Source organism: Pectinophora gossypiella, chromosome 19 (assembly GCF_024362695.1).
Source record: "Pectinophora gossypiella chromosome 19, ilPecGoss1.1, whole genome shotgun sequence".
Taxonomy (NCBI): Eukaryota; Metazoa; Arthropoda; class Insecta; order Lepidoptera; family Gelechiidae; genus Pectinophora; species Pectinophora gossypiella.
Window position 1 is genome coordinate 13,835,465 of NC_065422.1, and position 18,738 is coordinate 13,854,202.

The following is an 18,738-nucleotide window of genomic DNA, read 5'->3' on the forward strand; positions in this document are numbered from 1 at the left end:
TCATGTTGTGCCGACTCCACTTAGAGTGGAATAAGGGCAAGAGGATGATTAGCATTACAGATATTTGGGTCTTGGTGCTTAAATGTTCAGCTGCTTCTCTTCCCGGGCATGTCGTAAAAACCGACAGAGGGATTGTGTCCTCTAACATGATGGACTAATGTTATGGGCGATAGGCTGATCCCTTATCACCATAAGGTTCATCATATCCATCTTTAGACTTCGTATCAACAGTGGCTGCAAGTTGTCTTTGATTACTTGTGGCTCTGCCCACCCCATTAGGGATTACGGGCGTGAGTTTATGTATGTATGTATGTATGTATGGTGCTTAAATTATGGCAACCCTATCATATAATGGCCGCCAACGACCTCCGTGGTCCAGTGGTTGAGCGTTGGGCTCACTATCCAGAGGTCCTGGGTTCGATTCCGGTGGGGACATATCACAAAAATCACTTTGTGGTCCCCAGTTTGGTTAGGACATTACAGGCTGATCACCTGATTGTCCGAGAGTAAGATGATCCATGCTTCGGAAGGCACGTTAAGCCGTTGGTCGTGGTTACTACTTACTGATGTAAATAAGTAGTTATTACATGAGTCATGTCAATGACCTTTGGCGGCTATTGTGGTTGCGATTGAGTAACCCTGACTCCAGGGTTGATGAGGTTGGTACTCCACATCACAACCCACACGATAGAAGAAAAAGATGGCCTCTAACAGATATACAAAATATACATACCTACAAATTACAGAATCATTGCAGTGGCTACTGTTCACCAAATACTATTTATACTTGTGCGTCGCTGGTATTATATATGAATAAAAAACACATGCTTGAATATTTAGAATGGACTGTATTAATTAAATTTTACAAAAAGTGGAAAAATGCAACACCCATCGCCATGATGGTCAAAGGGTAGAAGAAAGAATAGAATTCGGTGTTGCCATAATAAAATAAATTTTAGTGTGTACTACACAATACTATTAATCACAAGATTAAAGTAATTCACAACGACCAATGTGGATAACTAAGTAGGTGTAATCAACATTGTAATACAATGGACGTCGCCTGTTGATATCGTATGAACGCGACTTAATTTTTATCAAAATGAGTAGTAATAAGTGAACAGCAGACAAAAATATGCAATACATACGTGATAAAGATAATGAACTTAATTTGCACAAAAACACATTTTATTTTAACTTTCCATTTCTCTTATCGTTCATGTTTGGAAGTCGACTACTGTCCTGCTAAACTTAAGGAGCTAGTATCAGTTACAATTCTGGGACGGTTTTAATCTGGCTAGAGAAATGGGGTGCGCTGAGGGCTCTCATAAAATAAGATACTTACAACAAAACACGCCTTAGGATACCCAAAGAGCAAATCTCTGCTCAGGGCGTTTGTCTGAGAGAAGTATGTTTGGGAGAAGCAGCCATGTTTAGACACCAAAATTAGCTACAAGTTCTCTTCTGGTATTTCCTTAAAAGATTTGAGTGCTTTTGATCACAATCCCGCCTGGTCTTGAGCAGCAATATGGTCTAAAGTGAAGCATGCAAACTCAAATAATGCCTATTTACTCTTGCCTCGGAGCAGCTCGGTGGTGCAGCGGTTAACGCACTCGGTCTGCGATTGTTGAAGTAAAGCAACTTTCGCAAAGGCCGGTCATAGGATGGGTGACCACAAAAAAAAAAGTTTTCATTTCGAGCTCCTCCGTGCTTCGGAAGGCACGTTAAGCCATTGGTCCCGGCTGCATTAGCAGTCGTTAATAACCATCAATCCGCACTGGGCCCGCGTGATGGTTTAAGGCCCGATCTCCCTATCCATCCATAGGGAAGGCCCGTGCCCCAGCAGTGGGGACGTTAATGGGCTGATGATGATGATGACTCTTGCCTTGAAAATCCCCAAGTTATATATCTGGGAACAATGACGCAGGAAGAGAATTTAATTCTTTTGCAGTTCGCCTAATGAAGGGAGTAAGCGAATCTAGCGGTTCGAAGAGGAGGAAGGTGAACCACAAATGGATGGGATCCCTCCCCGCGTCGCGTCGTCCGATGGCGGGTAGGTGCAGGTGGAATCAGTTCGTGCAATTCCTGAGCACACTCACCGAAATTCAATCTGTAAAAAACACAAAGACACGGACGGAACCCTTCCGCGATGTTCGAGGATTTGAAGCTTCCCAGGTATGAGTGCCTCATTGCCAATGAGTTTTCTGCCACGTCTATCAATAGTTAGTAGCTACTGCAATAGTGATGGTGAGTATATATAACTTCAACTATCCGCCTACTACACGTAGAGTTTGGTAAACTACACATAAACGACTTCACCCAACACTCAAGTGAAGTTGCTTACATTCTGCATAATCTGTAGGTACGTGGCATATAAACACTGTCAATGATCAACGACGGTGAATCCATACATACAAACATCATACATAGTAAGATAAGTATGTATGAACTGTATGACCCATGGATGGAGATCAAATGGAAAGTCTCTACTTTCCATTACTAAAGTAAATGAAGAGTTGATGGGGAAAAGTTAATGGAAGATAATGCATATAATATTAGAATAGATTTTCTAATATTAATTTAAGTATTATATTTGATTAGTTTTGAAGTAAAGTGTTTATAAACAACAAGTTTATAACATGATGCGCGCAGAACGTAAAGGGGTCGTTGTTCTTTTTTATCGACAATGATCTGTCTTACGTATAAGTTATGTTTTAGAATTTTATTTCATGTTTCCATTGTCCAAAAATATAGTTATCTTATTATACTCAAAATACAAGCAAAATACTAATCGGTTCCTCAATTAGTTATTAACGTAGCTTCATTGTTTTTCACAAAATTTTGTGACAGAGTGGTATATTGAAATGCTGTCTCCGATGAAAAGGGCCACTCTGTCACAATATTTTTGGAATGCGCCTGCAAAGAAAAGTATGTTACCAAGATAAAGAGAACCACTAAATAGTCCTTTACGGACAGATCTTTATATGATGTTTTAAAATATTTATTGCCGTTATAATTTTAAAGATGTTAAGTCCGATTAATTGGGAAAATGTCTTTTTATTGTCGATAAAAAAGAAGAACGACCCAAAGATGTTTGTTTGTTTCAACTTAATCGTTGTAGATTGTCTCGGAGTGTATTTATGACGTAGTAAGTGCACTGTCACCCGATAATATAAAGACGACAAAGTCTAAAAGGTGACCAGAAATGTCCCGCATTGAACCGATAGTGAAAATGGAGTTAATTGTAATTGTACCTTTAATTTTTTAAATATGTTGGAGACTGTCAAATGTATGCACATTGATTATCACCCATATCCATATCCTATTCTTATTTTTAAATGTGTTACGATTCTTTGTCTAAGATCGAAAGACGGAAACGCTGAATCTCACCAAATTGAAGATAAAGATCAGATAAACGTCAATATAATAAATCGCATAGCATTGAATCGAGACGAGTCGTGAAATAAATGGCCGAGAGCTGTCGAACTCGAGTGGCTGGTGGTCCGGCTGCGCACACGCCGATCAAATCTGAAGCGAGGGCGCTGCTGGGTCGCTGTTGATACTCTAGCATAATCCGAGGGACAAGGCCTTTTTGCTAGTAAATTAATATATTTGTGACTATGTACCGATCGTCGTGGAGATCCTTGGGGGAGGCCTATATGCCCAGCAGTGGGCGTCGTACGGTGATAATGATGATGTAGCTAATAATAACGTAAGTCGTAACCTTTTAGCGTGCACCAATGAGTTATTAATTTATCTTAAGTGCAATTTCCACTATTTAAAACTTACACAGTGGCCTCGATCAGTACCTAGAGACGGCAATACGCTTACCACCTATCACGTTAGTCTAACAAGGTTTTCGGTGAAGTATGGGTACCTGCTACTACTGCAATTGGAATATAGCGTTTTATTATGGAACGTGTTCTAGGTCAATCAATAATACCTTTTCGATCTGCCCACTCCATTAAGGACCATGGATGAGCTTTAAATTATTACGTTATGTTAAAAATAGAGCAGTAATATGGAATAGAGGCACTTAAAATGACTCCGTTTGTGCTACTAACTCAAGCCTGAGTGACTTCCAAAGACACTTCACTTTTACATTTTAAAAGCTAACCTACTCGTTGTTCATACTTGTTACGGTAAACAAATAAATAAGAATCATAGTTACGGAAAACAGCACGTACCGAGAGGAAAGTGAAAATAGCAGAGAAAGCGTCGCGCGCGCAATTCGGCGGAGTATTGTTGAACAAAGATCGGCGAATCAGCAGCCGGTGATCGGAACTTGTGGTCGCTAATGTTATGATGTGAATTAAAAAAGCACGCGTCAATGCGCTTGCTGTCAATAAATATATTATACTAAAACGAAGTCTTGACTTTACTATACTTACTTAGTTATGCAAGGGGTGTTCGTGTCACTCATTTTTTTATCTAATACATATATAAACAGACAGATATCCCAGCTTAAGCCAATTACGACTAAAATTCACATAAATTGATAATTTTTCAACCAATTTCAATCAATAATTGCAATTTCACTTTTAGGGCTCCGAACGAAAAAGTGATGAAAAGCAACCCTTATAATGAGTGTCCGGTCAAAACACTTCTTCATCTTACTACTCCGTCTTACTTCAGTTTTGCGGAAGTCTACTGCTATTCAGTAGGTTGTTTCCGATGGTGCATAGTTGGGAACTTTTCTGGCCACGGAACCCTCGGTGCGCAAGTCGTCCTCGCACTAGCCTGGTTATTTTGTTTAAGTTTAATCGTGATAGAAAATCACACTATTAAGTACATTATTATATGTAGCAAGTTCTTTCATCATAAGGTTGCCTGGAAGAAATTGCTGTTTAGCAATAAGGCCGCCGATTGTGCTTCTCGTGTCTCTTCTGTAATTGTTTTTAGCGTTGTTTATATGTGCAATAAAGCGTTTTTGTATTGTATTATTATGGACATAATACATAGTTTTAAACTTATTAATCTCGTTAAAATGATCCAATTAGTTTGAAAGCCTCAGACAAATCTCACATAAACTGCCGCTAAGCGGCAAATAATACGTATACTTAAACGGATTGTTCAGTTCAACCGCAAGCAGTTTGAGTGGTAGCGATTACAGGCGAATTAACGGTAATTCGGTAATCCTGGTAATGAGCGGGGAAACAACATGGGATTATCAGGCTGATCCTCAATTCTTTATCGGCTAAGAGCCCTACATAACCCGATGCAGCAATTGTATAAACGCTGCCTCATCTGGTGTCTTGCATTGCGCAACCAATAAGACACTCGGGTTGCAACTGTATATAGGATGTAACGAATACTATAGGGGGTTAATTCAGACCATGATTCTGAGTTAATATCAAGGGGAATTTTCCGTCGCAAAATTCATGTATATTTTTTGCTTTTTTCAATTCTATACTTTTGCGGTGGAAAATTCCACTTGATATTAACTCAGAATAATGAGCTGAATGGTCCCCCTCAGTATTTGTTACGATGTCACTTATGCCATGTACAAATACAAGTAGATAGGGTGTTAGTGACATCGGAACAAATACTGAGGAGGATGTTTCAGACCATGATTCTGAGTTGTCATGAGAAATTCATGAAAATTTTAGTGTATGTTTAAATTATTTTCCGTTCCATACTTTTGTGACGGAAAATTCCACTTGATATCAACTCAGAATCATGGCCTGAATCGTCCCTCACAGTTTTTGTTACGATGTCACTAACACCCTGTATGTATTTCGCTGTGGCACAACTATGGTGTCCTAGTGAGATATGGCCCTATGAGGGTTTGCTTTACTCCCACTCTGCACGTTGGAGATTCTTCTTCCATCATGTGGGTAGTGAGGTGGCTACCATGGCGTCTTAGTGTGACAGGGCTCTTACGTCGCTTTATTATCATTGTTGTCGCGGTAATCTCAAGCTTCGTAAGACCGATTACAAAGCTCAACATAACACTAATTATCTGTTACACATAGTTACCATCGTATAAACACAGCGAGTTACCGCTTACTTTCTGCTCCACTGACTGATCAATTATGGTAATTATAAAAAGTAATTTAATTACTCATGGAACGTGTATAGTGGGAGTTATCTGGTGGGAATTGCTAGTAGTTGCTGGGGTAGTGGGACGCAATATGTAAGAATGGTGTAATACGGTATTCATAGCAAACAAACAGGTAGCATAATCATTGCTAGCGAGGCGTTCTGCCCAGGATTAGATATAGACATAATGCTATGTTATGTGGTAAATACGGTCTTTCCAGGCATGTCGTAAGAACCGACAGATGGATGGGTCTTTCTAATATGATGGATCATTGTACGGGCAATGGAATGATTAACTTTCACCATGTAATGTTCATTAAACCATCTTAGGACTTCGTACATTCCTGTCAAAGTCATTGCGGTGAAAAGTCACTATTCGTAAAAAAATATCTAAATATTAGTAAATATTGCTTTTTCTGTGTATTGTGCTAATATTTGCTCGCAGGAAAATAGGAATATTATGTCATGAGTGACGAGGAGGACGTTTTCTCGCCTAGAGCTAGATACGGATCACCGTCCCAACGTTCCTTCTATGAATCGCTTGGGTCAGGCTCCCTAGTGTCCATTAATGATGATTTTAATCAACCCTCAACTAGTAACGAGGATGGGAGACGAGCTGGGAAACGACTATTCAATGGAAGTGACTTTGAGGATGATGGTGAGTGGACTGAAGTCAGTAGGAAAGGAGGAAAGAAGCTGCGGCGGGGAAACACGAAAACGGATAACAAACAGGAAAAAGATAATGTGATGTACATTTCAAGCAAAAATAGGCTTCCCAGGCAGTTTGTGCTTGCCCGAACCCTCAAAGAGTATAGTTTGACAGACGTGGTTCAAGTAAAGTACATCAGTCCTTTTAAAATTCGTCTTCATCTTTCAAATGAGATTGCTGCAAATAAATTTCTGGACAGCAAAATTGCTTCAGACAAAGACTGGATAATATACAAAGCGACCGAGGTGTCATTCTGCTACGGTGTTATTAAGAATGTGGACATACATATTTCGGAGGAGGAAATAAAGCAAGATATTGAGAGCTCTGTGGAACTTTCGTCAGTAAAAAGGCTTAATCGTCGTAATAGAGAGGAGGGAGGATGGTGTCCGAGCGAAGCAGTTCGCCTATGTTTTAAAAGTTCGTCGGTGCCTGAATATGTATTCGTTTGTGGAATGAAGGTCCAGGTGATTCCAGGTGCACCAAGTGTCGCAATGCTCCATTTGCTGGCGCCTCGGTCACACTCGAGGAATGTGCCCTTCCAAAAAAATAGTATGCCCTAAATGTGGGAATAATCATGAGAATTGTTCCACAAGTACATTTAGATGTGTGAATTGCAAAGGGTGTCATATGGCCTGGTCCAAAGCGTGCCCAGCCTATATTAAGGAAAAGAAGTTAAGGGAAATTATGGCCGAGCAGGGGTGCACATACAAGAAAGCCTTAGATATTCATGTTCCATCTGTTACACCTTCATCATCCATAAAACCCTCCCAATACACCGTCACACCGATGTCAGAGATTCCTCGACTAGATGCTCCATCTTATGCTGAGGTAGTACGTAGTAAAACGAAGGGGATTGTACATAGACCTGATGAGCCCGAAGTTGTTAATCTGGGTTCTTCTCATCCTAATCGGGCAACTCACTGGGACGAAATTATCTCTATCCCACTCCCTGAAATAAATGAAAAACAGCCGAAAGAGAATGAAGAACAACTTGGAAAAATTGAGAATCATCCGGAGCAAAATAAACATGAGAAGCCATTCAGACGCGATAATGAAGGAGAAAGGCGTAATTTTAAAGATTTTATTCGGAAAGCCAAGGATATTTTAATATCTGAAAAATCGGCAATTGAGAAAATTATTTTGGGATTTAGTTTGGTGTTCGATATTGCAAAATGCATGTGTGAAGGAGGTTTCTTCAAGGAGTTTTTTAACAGTTTTATATCCAATTTATAATGGCTAGTCCATCCAAAAACTTTACAGTAAGCTTTTTACAATGGAACTGCCAGAGCTTATGGCCTAAAAGAGGCGAATTTGAAGCTATTTTGCAACAGGAAAAAGTTCACATAGCAGTTTTGAGCGAGACCTGGGTTGAGCCGGAAACAGCCATAAACTTTAGCGGCTATAACGTCTACAGGAAAGACCGCGATGACGGATATGGTGGCGTGGCTATCTTAGTTCATAAGTCGATTAATTCATATGCGTGTCCACTCGATGTTGGACGAGTAGGAATCGAGGCATTACAGGTTAAGGTTTTAAACTGCAAATTTTTAAAAAATGTTGTTGGCATATATTGCACTTCTCCTGTACATACTACGCAGGCTGACTGGGACAGGCTATTTTCAAAATTTTCTAGATTATCTTTAGTTGCTGGAGATTTTAATGGTCACCACACAAATTGGTCTTCCAAATCAAATTCTAGGGGTAATCAGTTGTTTGATAGCTCATTGGAGAACGGGCTTGTGTCACTAAATGATTGTAACCCTACGAGAATTAGGTTAGTTAACGGGATTTTGCAACAAACATCGCCTGACATTACATTTGTCTCGACCGATATTGTGACATATTTTAAATGGTCTGTGCTAAATGAAAATCTAGGTAGTGATCACAGAATTATTAAATTTTTATTTCAGTATCATGATTACGTGCAATTATCTCCTAAGCGCAACTTCAAAAGAGCTGATTGGGATGCCTATGCTAAATGTATTGATAATGAGTTCTTAAACATAATGGATAACACAAGTGATGTCCAATGTATGTATGACTCTTTTATAGGGATCTTAAATTATTCAGCGGATAAAAACATTCCTAAAATTAAAGTATGTATGAGCCCCTTACAAAACTTTAAACCCAAACAATATTGGAGCCCTGAATTGTCCAAAATTGTTGCGGAAAGGCGACTTGCTCTAAAAGAATTTAGGCGTAACCCAACACCTTTAAATCTGAATAGACTTGAAAATAAAGTTAAGGCAGCTAAAACTGAAATTTGTAAAGCACGATCCAAAAGTTTTCATAAATTCTGTGATGGATTAGATGAAGCGACTTCCAGCTCAGATGTATGGAAACAAATGGCTTGGGTAAAAGGTCGCCATTATAATAGATGTTTTTCCCCAGTCGAAGAAAAAAATAAATTGCTATGTGACTTAGCGCCTGATACTGTGACTCCTCCACAACCACTTTTTAAATCATCTAACCCGTTATTGGAGGGTGATTTTTCTATTCAGGAGTTGCTTTGTTGCCTTAAAAAGAAGGACACTGCTCCCGGTGACGATGGTGTTACATATACTATGATTTATTATCTCCCTTTATCGGCCAAAATACATCTTCTGAAATTATATAATCTTATATTTAAGCATTCTATTATACCGGAGCAATGGCGGAGTATACAAGTAGTTCCTATACCTAAGCCTGGAACCTCAGCTGTCTGCAAATTAAGACCTATATCTTTAATCTCATGCCTATGCAAACTCTTTCACTCAATGATAACTAAACGCTTAGAATGGTTTGTTGAAACCAATAAAATTCTAGCTCCGGTTACAGTAGGTTTTAGGAGGTGTCACTCTAGTTTGGATGCACTTACGCGGTTAGTTTCTTATGTACAAGTCGGTTTCTCTGAGAATATCCCCACCCTTGCCTGTTTTGTAGACATTGAGGGTGCCTATAATAATGTGTTAATTGAAAAAGCTGTTGCTATACTTGATAGTTTATCTGTTGGTTCCACTATTTGTAAATACTTATGGTCTTTTTTAATTGAGCGGAAACTCAAAATTAAGTGTGAAAATGGTATTCAGGATCTTGTAAGATATACTAATAGGGGCTTAGCTCAAGGTGACCCCATGTCTCCCCTTATTTTTAATATAGTCACCCATGAAATCTGCAAAACTCTAAATGAGGTTATAGTAGCACAATATGCCGATGATTTTGTCCTGTATATTAAGAATAAATCTATTGATTACAGTGTGTTGAAAATTCAAAATTCGCTCAATGTGATGATTCAATTATTAGAAAAGGTTGGTTTGGATATTTCAGCACAAAAATCTAAAGTTTGTTTATTTTCTAGAGGCAGGAGACATTTTAATGTTACTATAAATGCTAAAAATATTCCGCTACAGTTGGTAGATAACTTCAAATACTTAGGTTTATGGTTGGATAAAAGTCTGCGTTTCGGTAAGCACATTAATGAAATATGTGAAAAGACATCCAAATTCCTGAACATTCTTAAAATTTTAGTAGGCCCTTCATGGGGGGTACACCCAAAGCACCTGCGAAGGTTGTACATTGCTTTGGTAAGGAGTCGTATGGATTATGGTTGTTTCCTATATCACCACAGTGCACAAAACCATGTCTCGAAATTAGATAGGATACAGAATCAGGCTCTGAGGGTCATTGGAGGGTTTATAAAAACAACCCCTATACACGTAATGGAAGCTGAACTTTGTATCCCGCCGTTATCTTTGAGAAGGCAGTATCTAGCATTAAAATATGGTCTAAAATGTCGTTCGTGGTCATATAACCCTACGGTCAAATTACTATGTGAACTTGGAACTGCTTCTGAGAATAGGTATTGGCACAATAAAAAGAAGCCGCTGCTGCCATTTGTTTATAATCAAGTTAAGCATGAAAGGATATTTTCCTCTAATCCGTTGTTAATGTTTACTCTAAGTTTTTGGATGTCGAAGGCAAATATTATTGATGTTATTTTTACTAATTTAGACAGTGTACAGCGTTCTAAAAATTTGTATGAACTGAATTCCCTTAAATTCAATATAATTCAAGAAGTTAATTTTAAATATAGAGGATTTCATAGGATTTTTACAGATGCTTCTAAATCAAAGGATGGTATGGGAGCTGCCTTTTTTGATCAGAATACAAATTTTAGAACTCGCTACAAAATTACTAGCAATATATGTATTATGTCTGCGGAGCTATTTGCTATTTCAGAGGCCATCTCCTATTCATATACCTTATCATCTAAAAGAATTGTTGTTTTCACGGACAGTAAAAGTGCTTTGCAACATGTGGCTCGTTCCGCTATGGGCTACAGAGGTACAGCGCTTTCTTATAAAATATTAGATATGGTGTATGGTTTGCCTGTTGGGGTGACTCTGAGGTTGCAATGGGTTCCTTCTCATGTAGGCTTGAGCGGTAACGAGGAGGCTGACAATTTGGCAAAGTGCGCCTGTACTGATGGCAGTGAGGTATTTATAATCCCTGAATATTCCGATATTTTACATTCATATATAAAGTCGTGGCGCTCCTCCTGGAAAGAGTATTTCGACGTAAGATCCAAGGAGAAGGGTGTCTGGTACAGGACTATTGCGTGTGAGCCTCCTCGAATACCATGGTTCGTCGATGTTAAGTTCGGGAGGAAACTTCTCAAAATTGCTTTTAGGTTAAGATCTGGGCATATTCCTTTAAAGAGCTTTGCTTACTTAATGAAAAAAACCTCTTCCCCAAACTGCGAAGTTTGTGGGAAGAGAGAAGATACGTACCATATCTTATATGAATGTACTCGGAATGCCTCACAAAGGCTGTTTTTATTTAAACATCTTAAAATTAGGAGTCGGAATAGTGATATAGGTGTCTTGGAGGCCTTTTTATCAGAACCTACGAGCAGAGAATCATATTTGATTTATGCTTTCATTCACAACAGCATCACATCTTAGGCTGTTGTGGGTGGAGGCATGAATTAAATATGATTTTTTATCAGTTTTAGTCAGTCTTGATCGATGGGGCTGGCATAACAAATTTTGTTAAAAGCCCTTAAGTAAATTAAAGACAAAAAAAAAAAAAAAAAGGACTTCGTATCAAAAGTTGCATGCAAATGTATTCTGATTAAATTGTTTGTGAGGATTTAAGCACGGAGCCTTCATTACGTTTAAAATAAAGTACTTATTTATATCATAAGATAGTAAGTAAGTGAACTTAACATGCGATGCGCCTTCCTAATCCGCACTAAACCAAGACATCCGAGCTATGTGAAAGCGAGCACTGACGGACGTCGTCCGCGATCCGTCGCATACTGCACTCGAACAACAATATGTGGTGCGGCTTTATGTCATCATTGTGTTGCCGATTATAAGGATATTGTGCGTTGATAATAGAATTAAGTATAAGTGTGTCATACATTAATAGGTACGTGCGGACGACAATCAAAGTCGTTCTCCACGTTGGATGACAATGGGGTCGTGTACGGTCACGAGCACTAATATGTATACACTTTGAAACCATGTCATATTAACTTTTTTGACAAATGAAACCGTAAGTCTCGTTAAATGTCAAATATGATAGTGCGATAGGGTTCTAAAGTGGGTACATGATATTGCTCATGACTGTACTAGGTTCAAGATAAATTATGAAATTCTGATTACTAAATAAAAACAGATCTAAAACTAACGAAAAACATTTAGTTTTTTCTGTTTAACTTATTTACGAATTTTAATAAAGAAAAACGTATTCATAAGTCCGACATTTTATCACGTTTTTCTGTGGTGCTTTTTCATACAAATTCCATAGTAATTTCGTGTTTTGATGTTTAGTAAAAACTGATTTGACTAGTTGGAAACTACCCTATAGTCTGTCCACCTCGGAAGTTCGTAATTACGTCACGTTAGGCACAATACAAGCCAAAGCCATCGACAGTCGCCGACACACCCCAGCAGCCTGCCAGCCAGCGCAAATCTGTGTTCGTGTAAAATGTGTAAAAAGAATCATATTGGCAACATGAACCCGCCGACATTTTGCCGACGACATGTCGGCGATCTGCGTAAACTATGCGTTCAGTTGCCTGCCCATATTTTTCCGACTTGCCGCCAACAAGTTCGCCGACAAACGGCGGGTCGGCGGCTTAAGTCTGTATTACTCTATACTTATTTGTAAAGCGAATAAAACGTGCAACTGGTTTTCACACAACTGAAACAAATTACATACAGACCTAGTGTACAAAATTAGAATGACTACTTTTAATTTATTAATTCTCCCAGAACACAAATATCTTTCTGTAGGTACTACAATATTGTACTGGATCCAATCGCGTACATGATACATCAACATGTCATCTCGCCACCGACCCAACAACAACAAGACGCAACAATCCCTCCATCAACAATGAATATCCTCGTAAAATCAGTTGAGTACGTATTGAGAACCGACTTCGTACCTGCTGTTGTATCGTAGTGCTACGTATACATAGAGTTACAGTCGCCATTGTTCGCAGTGATTCACAACAAGCAATAACAAAACCTGAAATATTACCCCATGGTTGATATTTTGACTCGCTACGTCACGAAATTGTTGTCGCCATAATTTGTTCAAAAGAAAGCAGATGAGTATAAAAGTTACGGAATCCTGAAATGCATGTCTGACGCGCACTGCGTTCTTCGTTTTTCGATTATTTCACTTGTCTATCAACCGTGGGAGATGTGAAAATACAACAAATGCCTTCTATAGGTACACTGCGCAACAACCAATACACATGCGAACTTTGGGGACGCCTTTTCTCACCGGTGGAACATTTAAACATCTCGAATAAGTCACGTTGTGCGGAGCTTATTTGTAGATTTTCTTCAGATATCATTCACCACTTGGCCGAAGGTTTCTACATGCAGTACATTCGTCAAGCCGTGCGCACGAGCCCCAGTCGTTAACGGCTCGCGCGCAAGCGCCGGCTATAGCGTACTGATTACAGCAGTAGCTAAAAGAAATTCAAGGTTATCTGATTAAGGAAAGATAAGCGAGGATTAGGTAATTACTGAGATGAAATATGAGCTATTGACTCAGTCAACAGTCACCGTGTGCGTCATTTGACAATAAAACTGCGCAGGTCTTCTAATTTCCACCAGCATCTAGACTTTGACCAAACATATACTCATAAGATTACGATGGGTTGATGGGATGGGTTGGACTTCCAATTCATTCTACTGCCGCCGCCAGCCACCGTACAGCATCTCTTTAATTGTGGTTCGATATAAAAGAAAACTCTGTCAATAAGAATCTTATAAAATTGAGAGTACGATAGATGTTGAAATTTAGTTAATCAGCGCATCATTTTAAGTATTTTTTATTGTTTATTTTTGTAGGTGGACAACTGCTTAATAATTAAAATATTCTTACGTAAGTGCTAAGTAATTTACGTACGATGCGCTTCGTGTGCATCTAAGTCGCGAGGCTAGCGCGCACAACACGGTTATCGCGCGTATCCGTGCGTCAGGCTAGCGCGCATGGCACGGCTATTTGCACGGAGACACTGATAACACACGTTATCAGCGCAAATCTGTGTTCTTCCACGTTTGTCCTCTGCGCTGGTTTATTAGGAAATCACTTTTCTTAAAATAGTACAAGATTGTTTCTTAGATTTCCGCAATCGATGAGTTCTAATGGCACAGATTTGATAGCGGTTTTAATTTTTAATTGGCTTATTTGCTTGTGAAAGGCATTCTTCTAAATTATTATAATAAAAACTTAATAATAAAGTATGTGTTTTTATCATAAAAATAAAAAACTTTTTGTTTCAAGTAGTTTCAAAAACAGCTGTCAATTTTATGAGCGTCGAGCAGCTGATATTATCGATTAGGTAGGTCTGCGTTGCGTTTGGAATATTTTGCACGTTTCGTATTTCTCATTTTACGCTGTTTCTGCACTAGCTATTTCACTGATTAACTTTTTAGTAGGTATTTTCATTTATGGTTTTGCTTAAAAAAACCGGTTGATTTAAAATCTAATAAAACTTACCTGGCGGAGGAGATAAAGCTCTTTAGTTTCTTGAATTTGATAAAAACACTATCTAATAGGACTGCAGTAGTATGTGTACTAACTATCACTAACCAGGAGCACAGCGACGAAAAGAGTGTCGATCACATGTTTGTATGCACGAGTTTGTATGAGAGGACGCGGCGCGGCAGCGCGGAGGCGGAACGCGCACTGGCTAAGGGGAGGAAATTATACTGCCAATATAATACACCACACCGACGACTTTACACAATTTATGTTATCGCCAAAATGTAACATGAGTGCACAGGTGTACGTAACGTATGTTGATGTAACGGAAGGTAAACTTGAAAATATTATGAATAAAATTTTACTGTTATTTCTTGAACAAGTTGCCGACGAAAATCGAACATTATCGAGCAGTGATCAGTAAGTGAAACCTGTTCTGGCGAAAGTTTGATTTTAGCTCGTTCTTGTTATTCGTAACAGTGCATAAAACAAAAGTTACACAGTTAAACATAAAAAAAAACACTCATCCTTTCCAAGATTCTGTCAAATACAGTCCAATTTGAAGTTTTGCAGAATTGTTCAGAATGTCGTACAGTTGGTCACACCAACCACGTGGCTGGGAGAGAGGACGGCGGGCCGCCACACTGCGCCAGGGAAGGTCAAGTTCACGCCGCTATATGGCCAGAGGACCTAGCCAAATGCAAATGATAAAATAACAAGATAATAAGATTCGAGAAGAATAAAACATAAGCGCACTACTATATTCTTCTGTTAGGCCACATTACATGTAGCATACATTGCAAAAATTTCAACCTCAACAGGCGCTGCATAAAGAAAGTATAAAAATAGATAGAAACCTGAACAATTTACATCATAACGATATCCAAAAAGAGCCTGATCAATTTAAGATTAAGACTTGGAGAACGAGGACGCAATAAGACCGCGACATGCAGCTATTAAAGCACATGTCCATACCACATGACATAACAATGTGTACACAGACCAACGATAGTTTACCACTGCAATATTCAAAACCCATATGCTTGTTCAGCGACTTTCTTTGCCCATTGTACGAGGCGAGGCCGTCGACATTGGGATTATACAGCAACTAGCAAGTGCCGAAAACCGGACCCCGACAGACGAACCATAAATTAACTAAAGCAGTCCTTACCGCAGACAAATTGCAAGTAGATAGCAACGTTTCAGCTGATATGCACAAATAAAAGAGAATACATTTTATTACATTGCAAGTTTAAGGTAGATTTTCGATGAGCTCTCGTGCGTGAAGTCACGATTGATTTGAACAACTCTGACTCTGACCTTTCTTGGGCTAAAAATATCTTTAAAATATTTCTAAATTTGGTTCAGTCCAACATTAACCCTCCCCAGCATCCGCGTATGAATCCACCTGCTCCTTCTCTTTCACTACAACCCCTTTCTCCTCGTGTTAGAAAGAGATAGTAAATGCTTTACGCGCAGTCTCCCCCAGCATTCAAACGAGTATTATTCTTGCGCTAGTACAATCAATATTGTCTAATGGCGGGCTCAGCGAATACTAAAGTGGCTGTGAAAGGGCTTTTAAAAGTGAATTGCAAAGTATTTCCAAAAAAATGTTTTGCTTCAAAGCAAAGGATCTATGAATTTTGAAAAATGGATTCGGACCCGCAATGGAGCAGCGTGGTGGAGTATGCTCCATACCCCCTCCGGTTGATTGAGGGGAGGCCTGTGCCCAGCAGTGGGACGTATATAGGCAGTTTATGTTTATGATTATGGATTCGGACAGCAGAGGCATAATGGACATTATACTTCAAAAATACTAGTAGTTTCCATTAAAATTTACTTGTGGTTACTACACCAAATTCGAATGTATCACATGTACCCCCTTCTGTCCCTACTGTTTTACAATCAACAACATAACTTTCACTCTTACCAAACTAAAATAAAAGTATTAGATCCGTTTATCCTTTAATATAAACTCCCATAAATCTCCAGACAAGCATTCAAGCCGAGGCTCCGGGGAATCCATAAAGTCGGCAATAGACAAGTTCCCATCATCCCAGCAGTTATACCATAACAAACACCATAAACTTGATCCCCACACATTTTTATTTATTCAATAACACGCCCTCAGAGTTCGTAAATCGTAACATAACTAGGTTTTAAACCCTCTAAGGGACTCCTCGAGTGGATTCCCACAATTTTGAGACTATAAACTTGAGTGTCAAGTTTCATATAGAGTGGTCGCGGGACTTCAAGAAATCAAGATTCAAAACTTCAAGTGATGTTCCATCGATATTCCCAGGATCTGGTATGACATTCGTTAAAGTACTCCTGGTTGAAATTCCGTGATAGCCGTATTTTCCAAACGGTACTTAGTTTTTAAAGTATATGTATAAAAACCAAGGATGTAAAAACTTTATAAACTCTGTAAGTATCTTATCTTATCTTATCTAGCCTATACGATCCCACTGCTGGGCAAAGGCCTCCCCTTGATTTTAAGTAAGTAAGTATAGAACTATTTTTTTTGTTTTTTCGAGATTTGTTTTTTTAAATCTATGCGTTATACATCGCTTCTTCATGACACAAATTTTGTCAACGTGTCGTACCCAAAGCATGCAATTATGGAAGTCACACATAAACTTCATAAATTATTTTTAACTAAAGATAAAATACCGAATTAAGATTTACATAAAGTAAAACATATTGTACAACAATGACGGTGACGCCAGGCGATCCCTTCTGTCTTCCTAATGTGCAAGAGACATTAAATATTCAAAATTAATGCACAAATCTCATAATTTAAATACGGATATCAACAACGAACAAGATTTACATAAACATAAACAGGGCTCCCCTCTTTCAGAGGCGATCATTGGTAATACAGACAACCCTAACGCGTTCATCACAAACACAATGCCATGTGAACTAGATAATATAAAACTCAGACCTAACTATCAACAAGTGCAATTAAGACAAGTCGTAAAATGAACTCGAGACACATGACGACCGTATTAATATTATAACCAAACAAGATATGACGATGATATCATTGCCCCCTTTATTTGAACAAAATGTAATTCACTTTGTGAACAGTTTGATGAAAGATATGAAAACAACAATATTGCTGACGTACAAGATAGACTAAATTAATAATAAACGATAGCTTCTAAAGATAAGACGAACAAAGTCTGAAAATAATAAAAGTATTGAAATTAGAGAAACTTGGTGTGAAAATGAAAAGATAACAGTTTGCATGAAAACAAATGAGTCACGTGACTAATCGCGGTATTCAGCGCGACCACAGAAATGACTTTACAGCAATGCAAGACTAATCGTTTATATGCTAAACGTAGTAGGAATTGGAATCTTCTGTAATACGCCTATCCCTATCATTTGTAATCTGATAATATTCTTTATCTCGCTTTTCATCCATCGGAACTTGAAAATATTCAAATGTTTGCACGACTTAAACAGTCATTTCAAAATGATCCTCAATTACTGGAAAGCAACTTGCATCTACGTCCTGTGTTCCTGGTAGTTCCCTGGCAGCAGGCTGCATAGAATCGAGCCATAAACCCGCAGCGGACGCATCTGCAGGGAGCGCCGTCTAGACACGCGTATAATACTTACTTGCCCCTGAACTACACACAAACTACAGCTAAGATATATCAGTAGATAAGCTACGCTCGAGGAATCGCTGTTAAGATAATGTTTTTAAATTTTATAAAAAAATATGCAACACTTGAAAGCAACCTGCACCTATTTCCTACATTCCTGGTAAACCCCGTTCAGCAGGCAACGACTGATCTGCCGAAGCTGCATTTTGGTTTTAAAATAGTTGGATAATTTATGACAGACATTCCTCAATCTGTTATCATTAGATGCACAGTCTAGCTCAAGTGAAAGGTCCATCTATGGTTGTCGACCAATTATAACATGCTGATGGTGGTCTAGATTGGACGAACGTAAGCGGATGCCCTACCTAAGTTATAGGT

At 38.7% G+C, this 18,738-nt stretch overlaps 1 protein-coding gene across 4 annotated transcripts in view; it reads right to left on the reverse strand.

Moving 5' to 3' along the window:
- LOC126375653 (GAS2-like protein 3) overlaps nt 1-18,738 on the reverse strand; it is a 105,810-nt gene that overhangs the window by 58,301 nt on the left and 28,771 nt on the right. For 2 of the 4 annotated variants that reach the window (XM_050022701.1, XM_050022699.1), the window contains exon 1: nt 14,759-14,951. The exons of the other annotated variants lie outside the window; for them this stretch is intronic. The gene's annotated coding sequence lies outside the window, so the exon portion shown is untranslated. Of the gene's footprint in view, nt 1-14,758; nt 14,952-18,738 lie in introns of those variants that run through there. 4 annotated transcript variants of the gene reach the window in all.